General features: G+C 35.7%; 1 protein-coding gene and 1 long non-coding RNA gene across 3 annotated transcripts in view; one reads left to right on the top strand and one right to left on the bottom strand.

Annotated features, from left to right (window-relative positions):
- Positions 1–16203, top strand: part of LOC104866516 — a 17171-nt gene extending 968 nt beyond the window's left edge. Inside the window, exons 2-3 of the long non-coding RNA XR_781470.1 lie at positions 11285–11365; positions 16081–16203. This is a non-coding gene — a long non-coding RNA (uncharacterized LOC104866516). The remainder of the gene's footprint in view (positions 1–11284; positions 11366–16080) is intronic.
- Positions 1–21820, bottom strand: part of Gpc6 (glypican 6) — a 1098597-nt gene that overhangs the window by 496047 nt on the left and 580730 nt on the right. The gene's annotated exons all lie outside the window — the stretch shown is intronic.

The raw sequence follows: 21820 nt of genomic DNA, 5'->3' as shown, positions 1-21820 counted from the left end.
ACCTTTAGCTCCTTTCCTCCCATTTCTAAATGTCAGTAATCTTATTAGAATCTTATATTTTGTTGCAGAATATTCACACCAGGGAAACTATTTGGTATTTACACATGTGGGACTTATTTATTTCACTTAGGAGTATATCTTCAATATGTATCCACTTCTACACAGTTTTGATTCACTGGGGAGGGAGTGTTTCGATGGCTTTAGGGAATTATATTTCCTCTTCTTACCAATTGAAGTCGATAGTAATCATGTGATTTCATAAATCGGCAAGAAAAATTATGAATGCCAAATAATTTTAAGGATTAAAATTGTTTTTTATTTGAAATTCAGCTCATGTAGAGATTATTCCTATAAAAAAGCCTTGATGGTGAGAGGGAAAGGGTTCTTTGGACTAAATTTTGTTTTCCTACTATAGAATATGTCATCACGTATTTTAAGGAGAAAAATGTGTTTCCTCCCCTCAAATCTGCCTTGGGGCATTTGATAAGGTTTAAAAAATATGGGCACAAAAGTCAAACTTGAATCAGTTCGTCAGATTTTATCTATGCGTGGTTTTGTTGTGACAGAGGCTCATTTCTTCCAGGATAGTAATAATACCCAGTTATTTTTCCATAATATTATCTTTAGGGTAGTGTGTGGAGTTCAGATTAGCTATTTGGTCCCATAAAGAGAGAGAGAGAGAGAGAGAGAGAGAGAGAGAGAGAGAGAGAGAGAGAGAAATTGCCAGATTTAAATGACTGTGGAAACACCATAGTTTATATAAATGCAGTTGTCACTTAATAGATGGCAGTGGACTATGAAGAAATGCCAAAGGAAGAAAAGTACAAAAAATTAAGATGTATTTTCCATTGCTTCTCTTTTTACTTGAATCGGTTCCCAAGCAAGGCATCCATTTAATTTAAAGAATTCTTTGGAGTCCAACCACATTGATAGCCCGCATGAAGTGACTCCTAGAGGAAACATTACGTTTGTAATGTGCCTCTATTTCTGTAACCTATTTACCTCATAAAGCTTGACAGATGGCTATGCAGCACCGTCTCCAATTCATGAGGGCTCCTAGTGAAAACTCTTGTGCGAACATTACTAACATTATACACACATTTTTGCTGTGAGATGTTGGTGTGGAAGAGTATGTCTTAAAAGAGAAAGTGCTTTCTCTCAACATTATGAAGGTTATAAACCACTCTACATGCATTCAGTAACTTTTAAATACTGCCCAAAGGATGGTTGAAAAATAGGTATTTCAGAATAAGATTATCATAAATCAAACACTGAGAGTTCCAATGAAAAAACAAGATTACACAACACTTTATATACTCGTTGTTTAAAAAGGCTCAGTTTGAATTTTATGTGTATTCCCAAATACTATTGCATTAGTATAAATTGTGATCTTTGGTAGCCATTTTCCTTTCTCAACCTGTGAAACTGTAGTGAATAGAAATAAAACATACAAATTTGTCAGTGTAGGTGCTCAGGTGAGGGGAAAAGCACCGCTAATGATCTGAAGAAGAGTCAACAATCAAACTAGGGGCTATAAGTTAGCTTTAAATAAAAAATGGAACAGTGCCATTGCAAAATTGTTTTAATCCCACAATCCATGAACACACAACCCATGAACACACAGCATATATTTGGATTATACAGTTATTTTCATGTGTCATGTTATGATGCATGTGTGGAAAACTAAGTAGTCTGATAAACATATATGAGACATGTGAGATTCAGTAATTAAGAACTTGTGTTTCTTCCAAGTTTAAGCTATCACAAATTGTGCTGCTATGAACATGGGTGCACATATATCACTGTGGTATGATTCTTTTAATGTTCACAGAAGCATGATTCATCATAGCTAAAACTTGAAAGCAACCCAACTGCCCATCAACAGGAGATTGGATAAGGAAAGTGTGTGGGTTTTTTTTTTTTTTTTTTAATGAAATGGAATACTACCCAGCCATAAAGAATGAAAAACTAGAGATGTTTACAGCTAAATGGATGCATGTTGAGGTGATACTCTTAAGTGAAATAAATAGGACACACATGTAAATTCCGAAGTCTTTCTAGTGTAAGGAACTGAAAGTGTAAATAAGGACTAGATGGTATAATAGATAATGTGAGATAGGAAGAAAAGGTGCAAAGGGGGGAGGGGAAGTGGGAAGGGTAGGGAAAAGGAAAGAAGGGAGTGGAATTAATATGAGAAACAGAAAAAATGGAAACCAAGTGTTTGTAGATAAGGAGGCAGGGAGGGGTTGATGGGAGGGCAGGGTACTGGGGGGAAATAAGAACCAAGATGGATTATTAAAGGTACAAATTTCCAGTGATGAATGTCATTATATTGTATACCTTAAATATACCAATAAAATTAATTTAAAATAATTAAGAAATTGTGAACTAGAAGAAAAGTAAAAGAATTCATTCAAAAAAATAAATGCTATTCTCTATGCACCTTCACTTTGGCAGCCTACATACACTTTAATCCCACGAGGATGCCACTATAAAAAACTGAGTGCAAAATTTTCTTCTGTAATTCTCCCATAGCTTGAAGTAAGTACATATTGAAATATCTGTACAAATAAAATTAGATTTATGAAATAATACAGTACCCTTATATTGATAGCTAGATTAATACAGAGTCCTATTTGAATTTTTAAAGATACAAAGCTCTTTTTCCTGTCTGGCTTAGAACTAGAGTTAATCAGTAAGCTATATCTATGACTAGACAGGGGTCTCTGATGAGGATCCTACATTAAGAAATTTAGGGAAAGCATGTGAAACAAACAGTTGTCCAGAGTAACCTTCAAGACATTAATCCAATCTACCATTGAAGAAATCTTGACACAGAGCCATATTAGCTCGTCTTCCTGGCTGGAATGCCTAATGACTACCATCACTGGGTAGTCTTCCTGCCTAATGCATCTGATATTTCTATGAATGGCACGTGGGTATTGTGTCCTTGGTTGAGGAAAAGGTAAGTGGTCATGGTTATTGCAAGCTGCTCCTGTAGAAAATGCATAATGAGTTTGGGAGGTGATGTGGATGAAAGTAGAGATCATAATGATGAGCAAAATAAGCCAGATTCAGAAAGACAAAATTTCTACCATTCTAAAGAACATGACAAGAAAGTAGAAGGCAGATTATTATTAGATGAAAGGATGGAAAGAAGGCAGGTGTAGAATGGGTAACTGGACATGAAATGATCAAAATACATTATACACTTTGAGCCTCCCATGTAAAACTAGGCGAGAGGGTGGGACAAGGAGGGGAACGGGGACAGGATTAAAGCACGTGATGCACACGTACCAACTGCCAAAACGAGGTGCATCTGTCTCTATGATCAATATGACTAATAAAAATGTGGGAAAACCTCTAGTTTATGTTAAAAAATGAAAGACGGTGAAAAAAATAAATGAAGAGAACTCATATTTTAGAGATGACAATTTTATTTCAATGAGGAAATTGAGCAACCACTGAAGAGTGGAAAAGAGAGGAAAGAGCACATCTTCTGAGTGTTTTATTGAATCCATTAGCCACCAGGCTCCGATTTCAACATGGTGCATAACCACGTGTGTCATGAGATCCTTGGTGATGAGTGAGAGAAACAGCGGATAACAATAATACCAGCATATGGATTCAAAGCCTGGTACAAGAGCACTGGAAAAATAGCCTCTCTGACTGGGAAGAAGAAGCGTGAAAAAGAAACAGAGCTTGGCCCTCAGAATCAACTGTTCTACGTTCTATCAAGTGTAACATGGGCTTATCGAATCTGTACAGTACACACCCCTGAAAGTGGAAGACACTATAGCCCAGGAATGAACAGGAATCCCTGAAGTGCTAAAACATTTCAAAGTAATTAAATGAATGAGAAGAATTATTTAAGCAAAGCATATTAAGATTAAAATGAATTAACAATTTTACTCATGGTCAATTAGTTATTGTAAAATAGAGTAGGTAGACTTCCTTATTAATAGGCTAAAAAAATGACCTAGTGGTTGCTGCTGCTGGGAAACTCTCTGTGATGCCAGAGTCAATATAACAATTAATTTTCTAATAGAACTAAAAGAGGAATGAATAGAATGCTTTATAAACTTTTACATTGCTAGTGATTTTTCAAGCAAATTAAATCAAGACATCATTTTTGACAAACGAAAACTCAAAAGTTTTACTATATCTCACTTGTTGCTGAAGAGCAAAATGAAAATAGGCTTTGAAATGTTTCAACAGTATATATTTTTGACATTTACAAAGTAGGAATTTCTTCTAAAAATCATAAATATGTTCATTGTGTTTGTATATGATATTAGAGTGCTCTTTTTGAGACCAGCAAACTGAAAACTATCTAGTTGCTACCAAAGAGGCTACATAGTTTAGAAGACCACACCTCTTTACCAAAATACTGTATATATTTCAAGGAAGAACCATTATTCATTCTAGATTGGATTCACGAAAATGAGATGTTAATAATACAAGAAAAGACAACAATATTAGGTCCCTTAGCAACCCAATAAAAATCCTCCACACATGGCGATTGGACGTGTATAAATTCACCCATCATAAATCGGTACAACTCTACTCCTTGTGCTAAAGTTATTCATATTTCTAAGTCAGGTATAACCTGTCTCCCTAAGGGTCTGTGACTCCCAAGCCTTTTGCTGACTCAACTCAACCCTGTCTTTACTCTGCTATGTAGGCTTCCTTAGTCCTCCCCTCACAATTTATACAGAATCCCAGTTATTGCAAGACTTGCCCTCACAACAGCCACCCGTCCAGTCTCAATAAGTGTGCTCTCCCCATATTTCCCTTTCTGATGGGAGCTGGTATTCTGGCGGGAATTGGCATTGGGGTGGTGGGAATCTCAACATCAACACATTTCTATTACTCCCTACCCCAAGAGCTAAATGAAGATATGGAAAAGGTAGCTGACTCTCTGGTCACCTTGCAGTCCCAAATCAATTTGCTGGCAGGCGAGGTACTCCAGAATAGAAGGCCCCGGACATAATGAGAGCAGAAAGAGGAGTAATATACCTCCTATTAGGGGAAGAATGTTGCTACTTTGTAAACCAATCTGGCACTGTTGGAGACAAGGTAAAGGAAACCCAGGGAGTACATGGAAAAATGCAGATAAGACCTAGACCAGCTACACTCTCTGCCAGGATACTTTTTCATCAGTGGCTTCAGTGGCTTCTTCCTTTCCCGGGACCCCTCACCAGTGTTTACGTAATCCTACTGTTTGGACTCTGTTCCATTGTTTTCAAAATTTCTTGCAGGAGCATATGTGGGCCTTTACCAACCAGACAGTCAGCGAACTCATCATGGCCGGTTACCAGCCCCTTGCCGCAGAGGACCGCACCACTGTCACAGGAAACTTGATCCATCCACGCCCCTTGCCAACAGGAAGCAGACACAGAAAAAGAGACCTTTGCCCCATTCTGTCATAAAAAAGTCTGGAATGGTAGTGTTCCCTGCTAGATAAGATGGCACTAACCCCACATCCTAAATGGCTCTTCCTTGCAAATAACAAATCACTCAGGGCAAAACAAAGACCCAACTTTCCAGCCACAAAGCTCTGCCACTTCTATTACTTTCTACCAGGAAATTTAAACTTGCCAATGGATTTAAACCTCACTTCTGGCTCCAGCCAAACATGTAACTCTGCTGTGTACCCCCCTTATGACCCCTGGCCCATATAAAACCTCACCCAGCCAACCCCTCCCCGCTGCTCTGACCATTGTCCGAGACATCCCAGCACCTCATCCTCTACACCCTGTCCCACTAATAAAAGCCTAATTTTGGTGAAAAAAATAATACAAGTGAAGAAAGAGTACAGAAGAGTGAGCTATAAGATCTCTTGTATCTGTCTCTCTATATTATTAACAAGAAAATGCCTATTATGTATAAAACTGTTATGTTAGGCACAAAAATGTTGATTGCAATTTTGAATGTTTGATTTTTTGCTTATCATTGCTGATTATTTGTACTGCTTTTTAGAATCTTTTTTTTTTTTTTGAGATAGAGTCTCTCTATGTAATTCAAGCTGGCCTTGAATTTGCAGTGATCCTCCTGCTTCAGCCTCCTGAGTGCAGGGATTACAAGCATGAGCCACCATACTTGGGTTTTAAAAGTATCAACAAAGTGTAGAGAACAAAGGAGGCCACATAGGACTAGTGTTCAATTTCAGGTCCATATTTACAAAGTACCTGTTTTTTTTCTTGTTAAATTCATATATGCTCGTCACATAATACTCAGAACATTTATAAATGCTTGGGTCAGAATATAGCTTTCCAGTTCTCACAGTCTTATTCTCCTGGCAGGAAACTACCACTGTAAATATTTTTATGGTTCTGTTGAGGGTTGTTATGTCCAAGTTCATTCTAGAGTAGATATCAACATGATTTGCAGGTATGTTTCTTCAAATTAAGGAGATGACTGGGTAGATCTGTCATGAATATATAAATAAATCAATATATACACTAACACATACTGATGGGTGTTGCCAGAGAATGTATGTACATCTTCAAGAAAAAACCCACTTTCAGTTAAGTGTACAGAGACCAGATTCCTAGCACCGTTCTACTGTTCCAAACCATTGCATTGAACAGCTCCAGGCTCTGCACCTGAAGAAGACATGGGTGTAGCAAACCTTCCTCTGAGGATGAGGGGCAGTGAGGAGAGAGTCAGCATATTGCAGAGCCGAGGTACAGCAATTTAAAGGTAACTTCTTCTCAGGTTCAGATGTTAATAGAGATATACCAAATGCAACCCAAACAAATAACCTCACCTGCATCTGAAACCAAATGGGAAAAGTCCTGCTGGCAGTTGATTCAAAGCATGAAACAGAAACACACTTAAGAGCAGTGACACAACTTGATTTTTAAAATAAACTCCTACTTCAAGTGTATTTTGAATAATAAAATAGATATATCAATGTACACTGTGACATTAAAGGACAGTAAAATAAAGTGTGGTAAAATTATCACTAGTCACTCAGGAACATTTTTTCAAAAGATTTTTAATTGTTACTTTTGAGCTGGACATGTAGCTCAGTGGTTCACCCCTACTGCGATCCTATCATGAGCCTTGGTTTGATCCTGAGTATACCTTTATATTTCTGTCAATAGCTTTATATTTTATAATTCATATTTTATTTTTTGCATCTTTTAGCATGTTATCCTTTTGTCGTAGGGTCTAATGAGGTAAATTTAGCTAACAAACACATAGCCCACTAATGTCAGGCTCTGCATTATTTTAATTTTTTCCAATTATAAAAATAAACAATGACAAATAGTACGGTGATAAAAAATTATCTCCAGAGCTGGGGATTTAGTTTAGTGGTTCTGCCACCTGCCTGGCAAGCACAAGGATCTGATTTCGATTCCCGGTACCAAAAAAAAAAAAAAAAAAAAAAAAAAAAAAAAAAAAAAAAAAAAAAAAAAAAAAAAAAAAAAAAAAAAAAAAAAAAAAAAAAAAAAAAAAAAAAAAAAAAAAAAAAAAAAAAAAAAAAAAAAAAAAAAAAAAAAAAAAAAAAAAAAAAAAAAAAAAAAAAAAAAAAAAAAAAAAAAAAAAAAAAAAAAAAAAAAAAAAAAAAAAAAAAAAAAAAAAAAAAAAAAAAAAAAAAAAAATTGTCTCTGGTATCAGAACAGTAGTGGAAAAAATTCCAAAAAGGATGGAGAATTATGTTGCAGAGGAAAATAATAAAAAGATACTTTCCTACCATACAGTTGTAACATTTTCTAATTAAAAGTTTAAGTAAAATGTAAAATTGAAAACTATGAGCTCACTGGTAAAGTGCTACCTAATAAGCAGTCCTGGTAAAAAGTAAACGAACACCTACATATGTCATGCATAGGGATTATATGTGCAGATTAATTTAGGAAGCAACAATAAGAAGTAGTCCTGAGCTGTATCCCCAGTTTTCATGTAGGAGTTGTCTCACTGTGGTACAATTTTGGGTAGCAACAAAATTGCTATTTTTAAAGCATTCAGTATAACAAACTACATGTGTCTATTCTTGTTCAAAACTGGACCCATAAACCCAATCACCGAGCCATCAACAAATATGTACTGATCGGGAACAGTAGAGAAACTTCTGAAGAAGTATGAAGCCTGCACAAGTTTCTTCTCTTCATAGTGTATAACAGAGATAAGGCACAATGTTAGGTACCTTTACAGAGTTAAGTACCAAAAGGAGATATGAATAAAGCAACCTGGTAGTTTGGAGAAGGGACAGATTAGTTCCAGTGCAATACCATAATCTACTGTTGGCATGGAAACCAGCAGGAACCATGACAAATATCTGGGACATAGACTATGGAATTGTCAGACACCCAGTTTGTAAGACAGACAGCTAGCATATTTGAAACCACTGGTCACTGAAGTGAGAACTGGTACTACATTAGCCATGTCATGTCCATGTGCTTTATATTTTCTTTCAAAACCATCTATATTTTCTGCTGCATGGGGATTTTTAAAATTTGTTGCTTTCTATAGGGCTCTATAGGTATAGCTTGTGAATATCAGTAATTACTGGTTTCTTCAAAAATTGTGAACTATGTGATTTGTTGCTAGAAATAAGCCTTTGTGAATCTATCTTAGGTGAACGTATGAAATCCCAATCGCTGCTTGGAGGAGCAGAAGGAGCAGATTGCTCTGTCCAGCCAGGGCAAACACCAGTAAAGACAGAAAAAGCAGAGTGTGATTGTCCAATGGCAGATCTTTCCCCATGGAGACAGGAAAAAGGACATTTTTCACTTTTCACTGACTGATTCTGAAAATTCAAGATGGGAACAGGTGCTCAATGCAAAGTGAAAGAATTATTCTCTTCTTCAAAGTCCCTTCATTGTTAAAGTGTCACGAACACCATGGCAGGACAATCTTAATGATATCTAATACATACTACAATTATAGAGGAAAAGCCGATTTTAAATTCTACTTAAAAGGAGTTATTTTTGTTTCTTTGATTATAACTATAGCTCCATAAAAATCTCTTGTTTCAATTCCAATCCTGGTGAACAGCATGGTCATTAGATTTTTCACTTACTGGGCACCATCAGTGCATTTTGAACCACAGAATTGCTCCTAATACACTGTGCCAAGTTGAAAGATGCAAAATAATTCTTCAGAAAAAAGCAAGCGGTTATACTTTTAAATTGTTTGGGAAGAAACAATATGTCCCTCCAGGTCTCCATATTATAGAGAGCCACGATTGACAGGCTGTATTACAGTGGGAGACTTGAGAAAGCTGTGTTATGAATTAAAAACAAGTGAATAACGTGTACATAAATGTTTAATAAGTCATCCAAATCAATGCTAACCCATTCCCCTTATTAGGATCTAGAGATATCCAACCATATTTTTTAAAATTAAAAAGTGATAAGCAGTGTACAGGAAAATGAATATCATAATTTATTTGATGTCATTTTAATGGATTCAAATTACTTTTTTCTTTCTACGAGTGTCGGGTCCAATTGTAGATGATAAGTCTTGGCTATTATTGTAAATATATCTTTTGTGCGCAAAATTACTTACAAAATGCTAATCAGCCTGATTTCCTGCTCAGTTCTATTAGCTTAGCCCTTGAAAGCACTGCTCCTAAGATTTAGAGACAGTTTCTGAATAGGCAAGGCCTCCCTGTGGCACCGGGAAATTAAATTTGGTTTCTTTCCTGCTTTTACAGAATGCTTATTCCATCAGGCATAATTGACTCTAATTAGGGGCTATGTGTTCTGAAAATATAAGAAGTATTTCTTTCAGGAAAGATTAAATGTTGTGCAGTTTTTATGTTTCTGTCAACTTTAAGAAGAAACTTATGACCAAAAGCCTGCCATAGAGAAATGTATTGTCTTACAGGCCAGGGTAGCTAGCTGGTCTTCCTATGTAGGTGATGTATTTCATTATCAGCCTACACTTTTCAGCTGCATGGTTAGATAATTGGCATGCCTCTTCCAAAGCTACCTAGTCTTCTATACATTACTGGTTTTAATATTGTTTTTAATTTCCCTGCCACAAAGTCACCTTTTTCTCAGGGACAGTACCAAGAGGGTACTTAACAGTAAAAGACACGCCATAGGACATGATATCTCAAGGAATCAGTGATGATTATCATGCTATGAATATCTTTTGGGCTGTATTCAGCAGTCTTAAAATATTTTACTTAAATAAGAAGACTGCTATATCTCAGATTCTTTCTAGAGCTTTATCATATCCCAGTATCACTAAATCAAATAACATAAAATGGGGCCAACTGGCTAATACCTTCCACTTTGTAAATAACTGGAAATTGATCAGGCAAGGTGCCCTCAATTTGGAAACAAATTTCTTAAAGCTATGTACTACAGTGTGTTTTTCTAGCGTGCTCAACTGTTCAAAGGATGCCAAAACACCTGAAACCAATTAACAGTAAACAAGAAAGGACTTTGCAGGATTGATTCAGAAGTCATGTGAGGTTTTAAAGCCTTCTTAGTTTTGTTCTGTCAGTCACAGAGTATGTGAATTATGCTATGGCGTGGCCCCAGTATGTCAATGACATGAGCCAGAACCTGTGGCCAGGAGGTCCTAGCAGCCATCTTGGTTGTTACATCTAAGTATGTTCACCCATGGGATAATAACATTATTAATTCTACATTATTAATTCTATGTAGAAAATCATGCTACCTATGAAATGAATCATGGACTTTGTAGTTTTACACACTGAGGAGCCTAATGCTGAACTATTGCACCGAGAAGTTATATCTGACTTTATCACACGACCCTTCAAGAATTCAATGAGGTTGTATCATTTCATCAACTTAAATTGAGAAGTCACAGCATGAAGTCACTAATTTCTCATACGTGCTCTTTCCTTCTAGAGAAAGATGTGCTATAAGGGTCACAGAAGTGTCATAATTATCTCTACTCCCTAATTGTGATGCAGTTGTCTTCACTGATAATAGGAATCCACATGAGATGTATTCAAATACAGACACTAAATAGAGCATATGCTAGAACCATCTAATAGTCAGTCATGAATGGTTCTAGTTAGTGAAATTTCTGTGACCACTATCTTATTTAATTTCCCATTTGACTCCTAACAATTTGTTTTAGAAATTTTATGTATACAACTAAATTCTAAAGCTAGTAACCAGAGTGGGCTAACTCTTGACTTTATTTACTTGTGCTGCATTTCACTCATTATTGGTACTTTTTACTTTGGTTTTCTCTTCTGGTCTTATTTGCTGGTTGAAAATAAGAATTCAGATATATTTACTAAGCCAAATGACTGCATTCTAAATTAAATAAATTTCATATTTTACAGGGCATCTTGGCTTTGTTCGGCCTATTTAAAACTGGTTGTTAAGTTCAGAGCATGTTATCGGTGGCACTGATCTCTCAAAAGGTAATCCAATGTCTAAATTTCTGGACCATTGTACTTTGAAAACATGTACTCTTATTATTCTGTAGTTAAAGAGAAACTGAATCATGCATAGAACATATCTCTGTATACTAAATTTCATAGGAAATAACTTAGAATGTGATTCAATGATTCAAAAAATTAGAACTATATATTTTACATCCAACAAAATAAAGTATAATTAAATATGAATCATACCAACTCTACTTTCTCAGATAATATAATGGGTTGCCTGAGTTGAAATGTGAGAATCATATTTCCAATATGTAAAATTTTATTAGTGAAACAGTACCAGGGTAAAAAGAAAAAGATCAAATGATGACAAGAATTGCTCCAAATAGCAATGAATTAACATCACACTATTTATAAAAGTCATTGTAGGTCTGTCCGTTAATGTTAAGAGTCTAGAAATCATACAACACAGGAAAGATTAGTTTCATTTTTAAGAAATAGTCTGATTTATCACAATCCTACCATCCATCTTTTAGAACAAGAAGAAAAGGGCCAGAAGCTATGTAATGCTTTGACATAGCCAAACTTAATATAATGATTTGCAATAGCCAAACTTATCAAGGTCAGCATAAAATGTTTTTCACCTTAAGCTTAATGCCTTGCAGATGGCTTTTATGTAGCAACACTCCAGAGTGTTGGAAGCTGCCTTATGATCTCCACTGGGAATGGCCAGGAAACTCTTTCCAGCAAAACCTGAATGTCAGCAATTCTAGGCACCCACCACCACTGCCACTGCTTTTCTAAGCTATTTCTAGTTTTGTTTTGTTTTTTTTATTCAAGTTTGGATTTTTGTGCCTTTTCCATAGCAGAATCATTGTCATTCTAGTAGGTCTTTCAATGATTCTAGACACACTCTTTGAAGTCCATATTCTTAAAATCAGATAACCATCAGAATAAAATATGTGGATGCCAACAATTGTGTATGCTTTTGCCAATTTAAAACCTCAAAACTTTGGCATAGGCATGGTTTTTATTTCATGTAAATTTAATATTTCACTCATTTTGTGAGAATGCACTGATAGTCATATCAATAACATTCCAATTAAAGTAGTTATACAGAGGTTTTATGTGTTCCCATAAATGAAAAAAAAATAAACAATGCATTATCTGTATTTTCTCATGACTAAAATTCAACTTAACTGTGACTAGAACAATATGCTGTATCACAGGCAAAATTTTTCTTGATATACTTTGTTTAGGTTAAATCATTTTACTTACAGTTTCCTTTCTATCTTTTCCCAAGTAGTCTAAATAACACCCTGTTACTTTTCCTTGTTCCTAAAAGAATCTGATAATGACTAATAATCATTGTTATATTACTCTATTAAAACAATTTTGGTACTACTATTATATCTCTATTTCCATACCCATGTATGAAAAGTGATACTGGGAATATTAATTTGGGTTACATCACTAATGAATTGACAATCTACTACTCTTATGTGTCTTAGTTGGGTAGCCATACCTACATTAGAAATAATAATACTAAAAGGAATATTGATAAGGTTGGCAAAAAGGTTTATCATTTTTATGTAATCTTTTAAAGAACCAACTCTTTGATTCATTGATTCTTTGTATTGTTTTCTTAGTATCAACTGCATTAACTTTTGCTCAGATATTTATGATTTCTTCCTTTGTGCAAGCTTTGGGCTTGACTTGTTCTTTTTCTAGACAGTTGACGTTCAACATTAAGTTGTTAATTTGAGTTCATTCTGTTTTCCTGATGTGAGAATTTACAATATAAGTTTCCCTCTTAGGACTGCTTTTATTGTGTCCCATAAGTTCCAGTATGTTGTACTGGCATTATCATTTAATTGTATATACTATGTAATTTCTTCTTTAATTTCATCTGTGACTCACTTGTTGTTTAGGAGGGTGTTACTTAATTTCCATGTGTTTATGGAGTTTTTGTGGTTTATTTTGCCATTGATCTCCAATTTAATTGCACTGTGGTCAGATAATATGCATGGGATAATTTCAATTCCTTTGCATTTACTTAAGCAAATTCTATGGGCTGGTATGTAGTCTATTTTGGAGAACATCCCATTTACAGCTAAGAAAAATGTGTATTCTAATGTGGGGAGGAACACTCCATAGAAATCCACTAAATCCATTTGTTCACAGGTTTAGTTCAGTTCTGATATTTCTTTTCAATTTTTTGTTTAGTTGACATATTTGTGACAGTGGGGTATTGAGGGCCCCCAATAAAATTGTATGAGTGCTTAAAATTTCATGAGTGATTTCATTTTTCATGTCCATTAACATTCATTTTACATAGTTAGGTGCACTGTTATTTGGTGCATGTATATTTATGATTGTTATTGCTTTCTTTTGGATTGTTCCCTTTACATGGTGCTGGCTGAAAATAAAACATAGCAAATACCCTGTAAAGACTGTATTGAGACTGATATTCTTCTTTAAAGTCATACTGTTAAAAAAAGTTCCTTCAATCATTTTCAACCACTAGGCATTGTTGTCCTGTACCTTATTTTGCCCCAATTACAGCTATGCCAAGTATCTTTTTAATGCCGGGGGTCTGCATAACTTGGCTCTCTATTTATTTGAATTCATGAATCCATCACTTTACAATCATTTATTCATTCAATGGACATTTGTCAAGTGCACTGTTACAAGAAAAATCAATAAATATTTTTACAATTCTACACATGCAAGATATACTTATGTAGCTATTTATAAAGCATGAATTCAACTTGAATTTCTCAATATAAATCTTGGCAGTTGGAAGTATTTCTCCATGTTTATGCACCTGACCATGACAGATGCTCAATAAATGCTTTTCTTATAAGAGAAATAGCTAAATTACTAAAGTAGTTAAGAGTATCATTCCCAGCTGGGATCATTAGAAAAATTCTTCAAATGGAAGTGACATTTCAACTGGATCTTGACACATGAAATCATGCTAAGGTGAGCTGTGTCTACTTCTTTCCTTCAGAGAATTTTGTTTTTATTCTGCCAAAGCAGCTCCTTCCTGTATTTCAACTTAGATCTTTACATGCCCACCTTTTCATATAATATGTAGATTGCAACTTTCCTGATTATTTCTCACATTTCACAGTCCTTTGTATCCTTACTAAATATGGATTTCTTCAGAATATAAATAAATGTTCCAGTCATGTTTTAAGAAAAATAATCTCAACTGTTTATCTGTGTTTGTTTTTCAAAGAAAATCATCATAAGGTTTATTTTATAACTTTATTAAAGATTTCATAAAGTATACATATTTGTTAAGGATTTTTAGAGATTTTTTTTTTGTTCCAGAAAGAAAATTATAATCTTATACTGTAGCTTAAAGTGGTCATCATAGCAATATGCTCTCAAAATTTTCATCCTGAAGGAAAATAGTGTCATGTCATTTACAAATGCAGTTGAATTTTTGGAAATTCTTTATTTATAATACGCATATATAGCCTAAATTTGTGCAAATTCAATTCTCAGTACTAATTCAACTAAAATATTACTATTGTTATCTAAATCAACCTATTATTAAGGATTGCATAATGTATGTTTGAGTTAAAATGTAAATATTAAAATTTGTGTAAGAATTTATGAATATATTGAATTTTTTTAAACATTTCGCCATTGCCCATGTCTTGTCATTCATTCATACATCCACTGATATGATCTTACTTGTTTGGGACTTCAAGGAATTTGGAGGTAGGAAAGAGAAGAGGGTGAATGAATTTCTACTCTATGTCAGGATAAATGCTAGATGTGGGGCACTGAGAGACTAAGAAGTCCTCGAAGTGCTTATAGCCTAATGAGGAGAACAGATAGATAAACAGACATTACACTACAGTCCATTAACCATGTTGGCAGAGTGTAAATTAATAGAGCCATTCTGGCAGGCAATTTGGCAATGTAGGAACTGTAAAAACTTGCATCTCATTTGATCCAGCAAGTCTCCCTTTAAACATCTAGCCATTTATCTCTGGGTGCTTGGTTTCTTTGCTCTGTTTTTCCTAGTCTTTTACTATGATCCTACATTACATCTGCTACAAAGCAGAGAGAGAGAGAAAGAGAGAGAGAGAGAGGGAGAGAGGAGAGAGATGTCAGCTCTGAGATGTGCATGTTGGACAGAGAAGACCAGAAAGATGAGTTAAGACTACAGTAAGATTGGAAATCTTACAAAATCCTCTGGGGAATTTACATTTTATTTAAGGAATTGGGAGAGAAAAGAAAGGATAGATTCAAGATTCTAGAAAAAAAAAAGACCCTAGTAAGTTATAAAGATAGACAGAACATTTCCTAAGTTTGTATACTTCAGAGAATGTCTATAAAGAAAAATTCCTGAGTAAATTTCTACTCCCTGTGAATCTGTCCAAGGTAATGCATCAAGTTCAAGGTGATTCACTGTAAGTGGCCAAAGAGAAATGGTTTACATGCTGATATAGCCAACTGAGTTTAGCTTAAGACAGAATGGACCTTTTAGGTCTACCATCTTTAAGGTTAAGTTCGTCCTAAACTATCCATGCTATTTATATATTGGCTGTAAGCATCCAATGTAATATAATTTAGATTTTTTTTAACCAATATGTCTTATCTAGTACATACTCAGAAAAGTTATTATTACTAAAATTCTACGCCTCCACACAAAAAATCTTTTCTTCAATATTAATTGTGACTGCCTATCACTCCAAAGAGATAACTGCTTTTCAATTTCGTTCTAGGAACCTGATGATGACTCAATAAAACTTGAAGAAAGGACAGCCCAATGGAAAAAGAGACTGGCTAAATAGGCCTTGCTTACTAGTGTATCATGTACCAGGTCTGCAAATATTTTATTTAAACCATCAGAGAGAAAATAGACTTGTATATCTGCGGTAAGGAGTTCAATAAAGACTGTTCCAGGATTCTCAATGCAATGAGTGACAAGCAAAGAGCATCAAAAGAGCAGGGGAGGATGAGGGTCCTGCTATGCCAAAATCAACAGATTGACCAATTGTTGCTCCATTGCTTTGGTTTTTGATACTAATGATCTCCTTTTCCTTTTTGAAATCTCCTTCTCCTTATATGTGGAAGACAGGAGGTGCAGTCAAAACATACGGTAAATATTTAACTAAAAACAATATTATAGTAAAAGACACATTGCCATTAATCCTCCTCGAAAATACTGCCTTGCACTTAGAATACACTGATCTCATCGTTTTCGCCACTTTCTGAAACAGTTCTGGAACTTCTCCTTCATGGGCATCTTTCCATTGCTGCATCTATGTCCTGAATTGATTCAAAACATTTATGGCAGTTTCTGTCAAATGAGAACTTGACAACATGTCTTCATCTACTTTATTCACCAGATCTGACACTACGCAACTTCTGGCTCCCAGACTCAGAATGATCATAAATGAGAAACATTTTGAATTGATTCCAGGCATGCAGACAGCTATGACAATGAAATTCAAGACACTCAGGAAAAAAAAAAAAAATCCTGAACTGCATCAGAACATAGCATGAATGATGAGTAAGAATGTTCAGTGAGAGAAGGTATATTTTGAGGAGGAAACATGACAATGTGTCTTTTAGTGTAATAATATTTTTTAAAGATCCAAATATTACCAGATTTTCTGATCCTGCCTAATATACATTATGTCTAGTCTTTCTTGCTTCTTTTTTATTACTATTCTAGCTCCTACTTTTGAAAAACTCCCTGATAAAGGTTTCTCTTGTTTTTTCTTTTTCTCCTTTGATCACTCTTCTTGTCTTCTTTTCCCTCTTCTCAAGGTATTTTGACTCATAAATGTATTCCTGCCTATCTTGGTTCACTTGTGCTGCTACTAAAACATGAAACAAATTGAGTGATTTATGAAAAAAAATATAAATTTATTTCTCATAGCTCAGGAGGCTGTGAATCCCAAGGTCAAGTCACTGGAAGGTTCGCCTGTGGTGACGGCCTGCTCACATGGTGGGATTTTAAATGCTGTGTTGTCATGTGGCAGAGAGATGATAGGGAAAAGGGGGATGAAAGCTGAGTCTTTGTGCGGGAAAAGGGAAAATGTGTCCTAACTCACTTCCTCAAGCTCTCTAATAGCTGGGCCAATCCCAGCCGTGATGGAGCAGCCTTCAATGCCTCATGGCTTCCTAATGGCCCATTAATCCTGGTGCACAGCGGATTCTGTCTCAACCTGAAATGTGGAAAGAACAAAAACACTAAAATTGTCGCACTGGTCTCTTATTCTACCTTTCCTTTTAGTCTCTGCAAACTCATATAGACACAAAATAGACATTATCGATATGTATTAGTACGATAATTGCTTTTTGTATTATTAAATACTGATTATTTATAATTGAATTTAATATATTAACATATTATAGTCAATCCATAGCTGTTTTACTTAGTGGATATATTTGTAGCATCACTGACAGAAAATTTATGCAGTATTATTTTTCCACAAATACATACCCATTTCTATACCTTTTCATACTGAGGATTTAAAATCCAGACTTCATTAGAAATGAGTTCCAATGAAGAGGAATGTATATATAGTAGTAAGGCATAAATAACCTCCATACTGGGAGCTTGTAAATTTGAGTAAAGTATCCAGGGAAGACAAATCTGTGAAAAGATGAGTTAATATTAAATGAAAGACTTTTATTTGGGAAGTTAGTATGGGAGCAAAGAGCTTGCTGATTTTGATTTAATCTCAAAAGAGAGAGGGGGAGGGAGTAATCCAAATTTCTTATGAGATAATACTTAAAGAAAGGATTCCTTTTCTTCTAAGACAGGATCGGAAATACACAGGCAGGACTAAACTGAAGGAAATGTATCTCTACCTCTGACCATCTATCAGATTCTACTAGCAATATAAAAATATTAAAAGAAATCTTTAGATAAGAAAAATGTAATAAAAATAAGCATTGACTCACTACAAACTCATTTTTAAGCAGCTAAAAGCACTTATCAAGTGTCCTCTATAAGACAGATAAGTGTCCTTCACATGGAGAAACCAGGCCATAGGACAGTGATGATGTTCCTGTCATGAAGAAGCTGACTTCAGATGTTCTGGCTATTTTCTTTAGTTTTATTATTTAGTATAAACCCTTAGGCTTGCTCCAGACAAAAATTACAGGTTTTTCTAGGTTCAGATAACAGGTTTGTGGCCATTTTTCTGCAAAATCAACTCTCCTGGAAATTAGCAATATAATTAATCTTCATTCCGGTTTTAAGCAATGCTGGAAATAATGCAAATAAGCACTTTAAAAACCTTAAGGAATAACACCCCTAGTTCTACTGTAATTGTTATTCATTCTCCCAAGGCCAGCGGGTTCTGTCTCTGGGCCCTTCAAATGGCACTTCTCTCTAATACTGTCCTCAACTGGATCCTGAGACTGGTTAGCTTCTGCCTCTGGCTCCTCAATGCTGCAGTCTAACTTGGCGTTAACGTCATTTTCATTAAATACCCAAGCTTTGTGAGGACATTGTTATTAATTCTGACATTCACCTTTCACCCGTTTTGTATGTCCTCTGAGTACGTCCTGGGGGAGAACTGGCCCTCGTTTCTGGCAGCTTATCTCTTTCTCTGTAATGTTGTCTCCGGTGGGTTCCCCAAATGCCCTCCTTGCTATCATGGAGCAGATGATTAGCTTGAACATCTCTCCCACACTGCATGAATCATTTATTGGGCACCTGCCAGGTGTCACAAACTGTGATAACCACCCTCTCTAAAGATTATCTCATCACTCATATTACAGATATTTACTAAAATACCATGTATGCCAGGCAGTGCTCTTAGAATAAAAACATAATATTGGGAAAGACAGATATTCCCTCGGGGACCTTATATACCTTACAATAGTACACAGGATAAATGATAATTAAAAGAGGTGGACCCGTGGAGACTAGAGATGACAGTTTACACACCTCTAGAATATCTGAATTGGTCCCACAATGTGCTGCATTTCAAGTGAGACAAGATAGAATTTTTTCTTAAAGCTATTTAGAAGATTGTGGGGGTTGTTATTATAGAACCTAATTTTAATAACTAAGTGAAATGTGTTGAAATTCTTACAAGTCTTCCAAATAGAAATTTAGTTGGGGGATAAATGAAGGGAATCCAGTGTTAAAAACAGAAAGGAAAGAAAATTAGGTAGTGGATCAGTGTAAATTTGCAGAGATACAAATTAGAAATTGAGGGCCAGTTTGCAAAGTATGATGCCTATCTACTTGAGGGAGGAGGTCAGCAGACTAGAAATGTCCTCTCTATCCTGATGAGCTCTGAAATACTTAGCACTGCAAAAAAACAAAAAATGATTGATTACATCGATTTACTGATTATTTCTATTTCATTCTTTCTATCTCTTTTGGGAACTTGTCTGTAGTTATCTGAAAGAAACAGAGTACCCAAATCTGCCCTTATGAACTTGTGAACATATAGGAAGGGGGGAATAAAGTACTATACTAAAATAAACACGAAGTTATGCATGTTGATTTAAGACAGCAACAATTCTAAGGGGAAAGTCGACATTCAGAACATGTGACTGTGATTTGGCCAGGTTGGAGAGTGTGGCTCTGGAGTTAACACAATACTGAGTGTTAGTGGATGCTGAGGAAGAGCTGGGATCATCCAGGAGGGAAGAACAGCAAGTGTAGAAAGAAGGCTGTGTGAGGACCAAGTCTAATGTGTCCAGGGACCTGAAAAAGCCCAGTTCAGTCTAGCTGGAGAGGGAATCCCTTAGTGAGGCTATCCCGTTAAGTGGAGCTTACTCAGAGCCGGCTTGGTAAAAAGTGTGGATGCCTTCCTGTTTGGCATGAGAAGCCCTGCCGTGCAGTGAGATAACCCCATGTGAACTTTGAAGTCTGTCTCCTGGATAATACATTGTCAGTAGCCAAAAAGGATCCAGGGAGATGAGTTTGGAGGCTACTGTAGAGTTCAAGCACCATGTGAGAGTGGTTATGAGCATCTTAGAACAGTAGAGACAGGAAGACAGGCTCATACTGAGGACGGATTTGCGAAGCAGAGTGATGGGGAATTACTGGTGGGGTGAATAAGGACACGGAGAGTAAGAGTAGATTCAAAGATGTCTCTGAGTTCTTTTGTATGAATACTTTGCAAATTTAGAGATGATGGAGATAGGAACTGGTTTGGACAAGGGGAGACCTAAGAAGGCTTGAGGACCTTATTTGTACATGAAGACTTTAAGTATTATGTTCTATTCGTTATGTTAATGACATACTGACAGACTTTTCCCATCTCAAGCTTTAAATGGGCATGATTGGCTGGTGGGGCCAAAAAAATACTCCCTGTGGAGGGCTGTCCTGTGCAGTACAGGTGGATGAGGAGCATCCTTGTCTTCTACTGAAATGCAAGTGAAAGATATTCCACAGCACCCTTTCAGTTATGATACCCAGAGATGTTTGCAGACATTGTCAAATGTCTGGTAGAGGATAGACAGACAGACAGAGGTATTAAAATGAAACAAAATGTTGTTGCCTCTAACTGCCAATATTTTAGAAACTGGCATGAGAAAGAAGTTGACAATGTTTCAAATTTCTTACAGAAAAATCCTGTGCCAAATAGCATTATAAAGGTCAGTGACTATTTTGTGTAAGTGGCTGACAGTGTGAACTGGTCAAAAATAGCTACACAGAATGTCCATTTCCCTACTTTAACTTAATGGTAAAGTGTAAATGTTTAATAAATAGCCGTATTTTTTTCCTAAACTTAGCTGTATTAGTGTTCCACATGAAGCTATAACTCTGAAACTTTTGTTGAATTTGTGCCATTCTTAATGGTTTAAAATGGACCGGAGAGTTTTGCAGATGTGATGATGCACTTTAAGATGGGCATATTATCTAGGATTTTCCACACGGTCTCACTGCATCCAAAGGTACCCACAGATGATAGAAGTGAGAAGCGCAAAGAGTGTCTGGGACAAATTGGAAGACACTATGCTGTTTACTTTGAAGACAAGGGAGGAGTCACAAGTTCAGCAGTGCTGGTGTCCTGTTGCTTCTAGCCAGAGAGAGGCAGTGGATTGTTCCTAGAAACTCAGAAAGATGTAGCACTATTAAGCTTGATTTCAGACTCACTTTGGACTTCTGACTTCCAAAACTAAAAAAGTATATTTATGCTGTTTTATGCTACCACATTTGTTGTCATTTGTTACAGCAGCAACAGGAAGCTAATACAGTACTATATAAAAATGCATGTTATTGAGCATGATAGTGCATGCCTGTAACCCAAGCACTTGAGAAGCTGAGACAAGAGGATTGCTTCAAGTTCAAGGCTAGCCTGGGCTATTCTTTACTATAAAATATTGGATCATTTAGCTGTGGTATCACAATTTGATACAAACTGAGTAGCTAAGAAAAATCCATTTGGGATTCTCTTCTTATAAATATTTTTAACAGGTAATTTTTAACTTCCAAATGTACTTTGTTCTCACATACCTTCATAACATCTTCAGGCAGCA

The sequence above is a fragment of the Fukomys damarensis genome, unplaced genomic scaffold, assembly GCF_012274545.1.
Source record: "Fukomys damarensis isolate Sample0158 unplaced genomic scaffold, DMR_v1.0_HiC HiC_scaffold_6, whole genome shotgun sequence".
Lineage (NCBI taxonomy): Eukaryota > Metazoa > Chordata > Mammalia > Rodentia > Bathyergidae > Fukomys > Fukomys damarensis.
The sequence above is the reverse complement of the archived record's forward strand: the minus strand, read 5'-3'. Positions and strand labels throughout refer to the sequence as shown.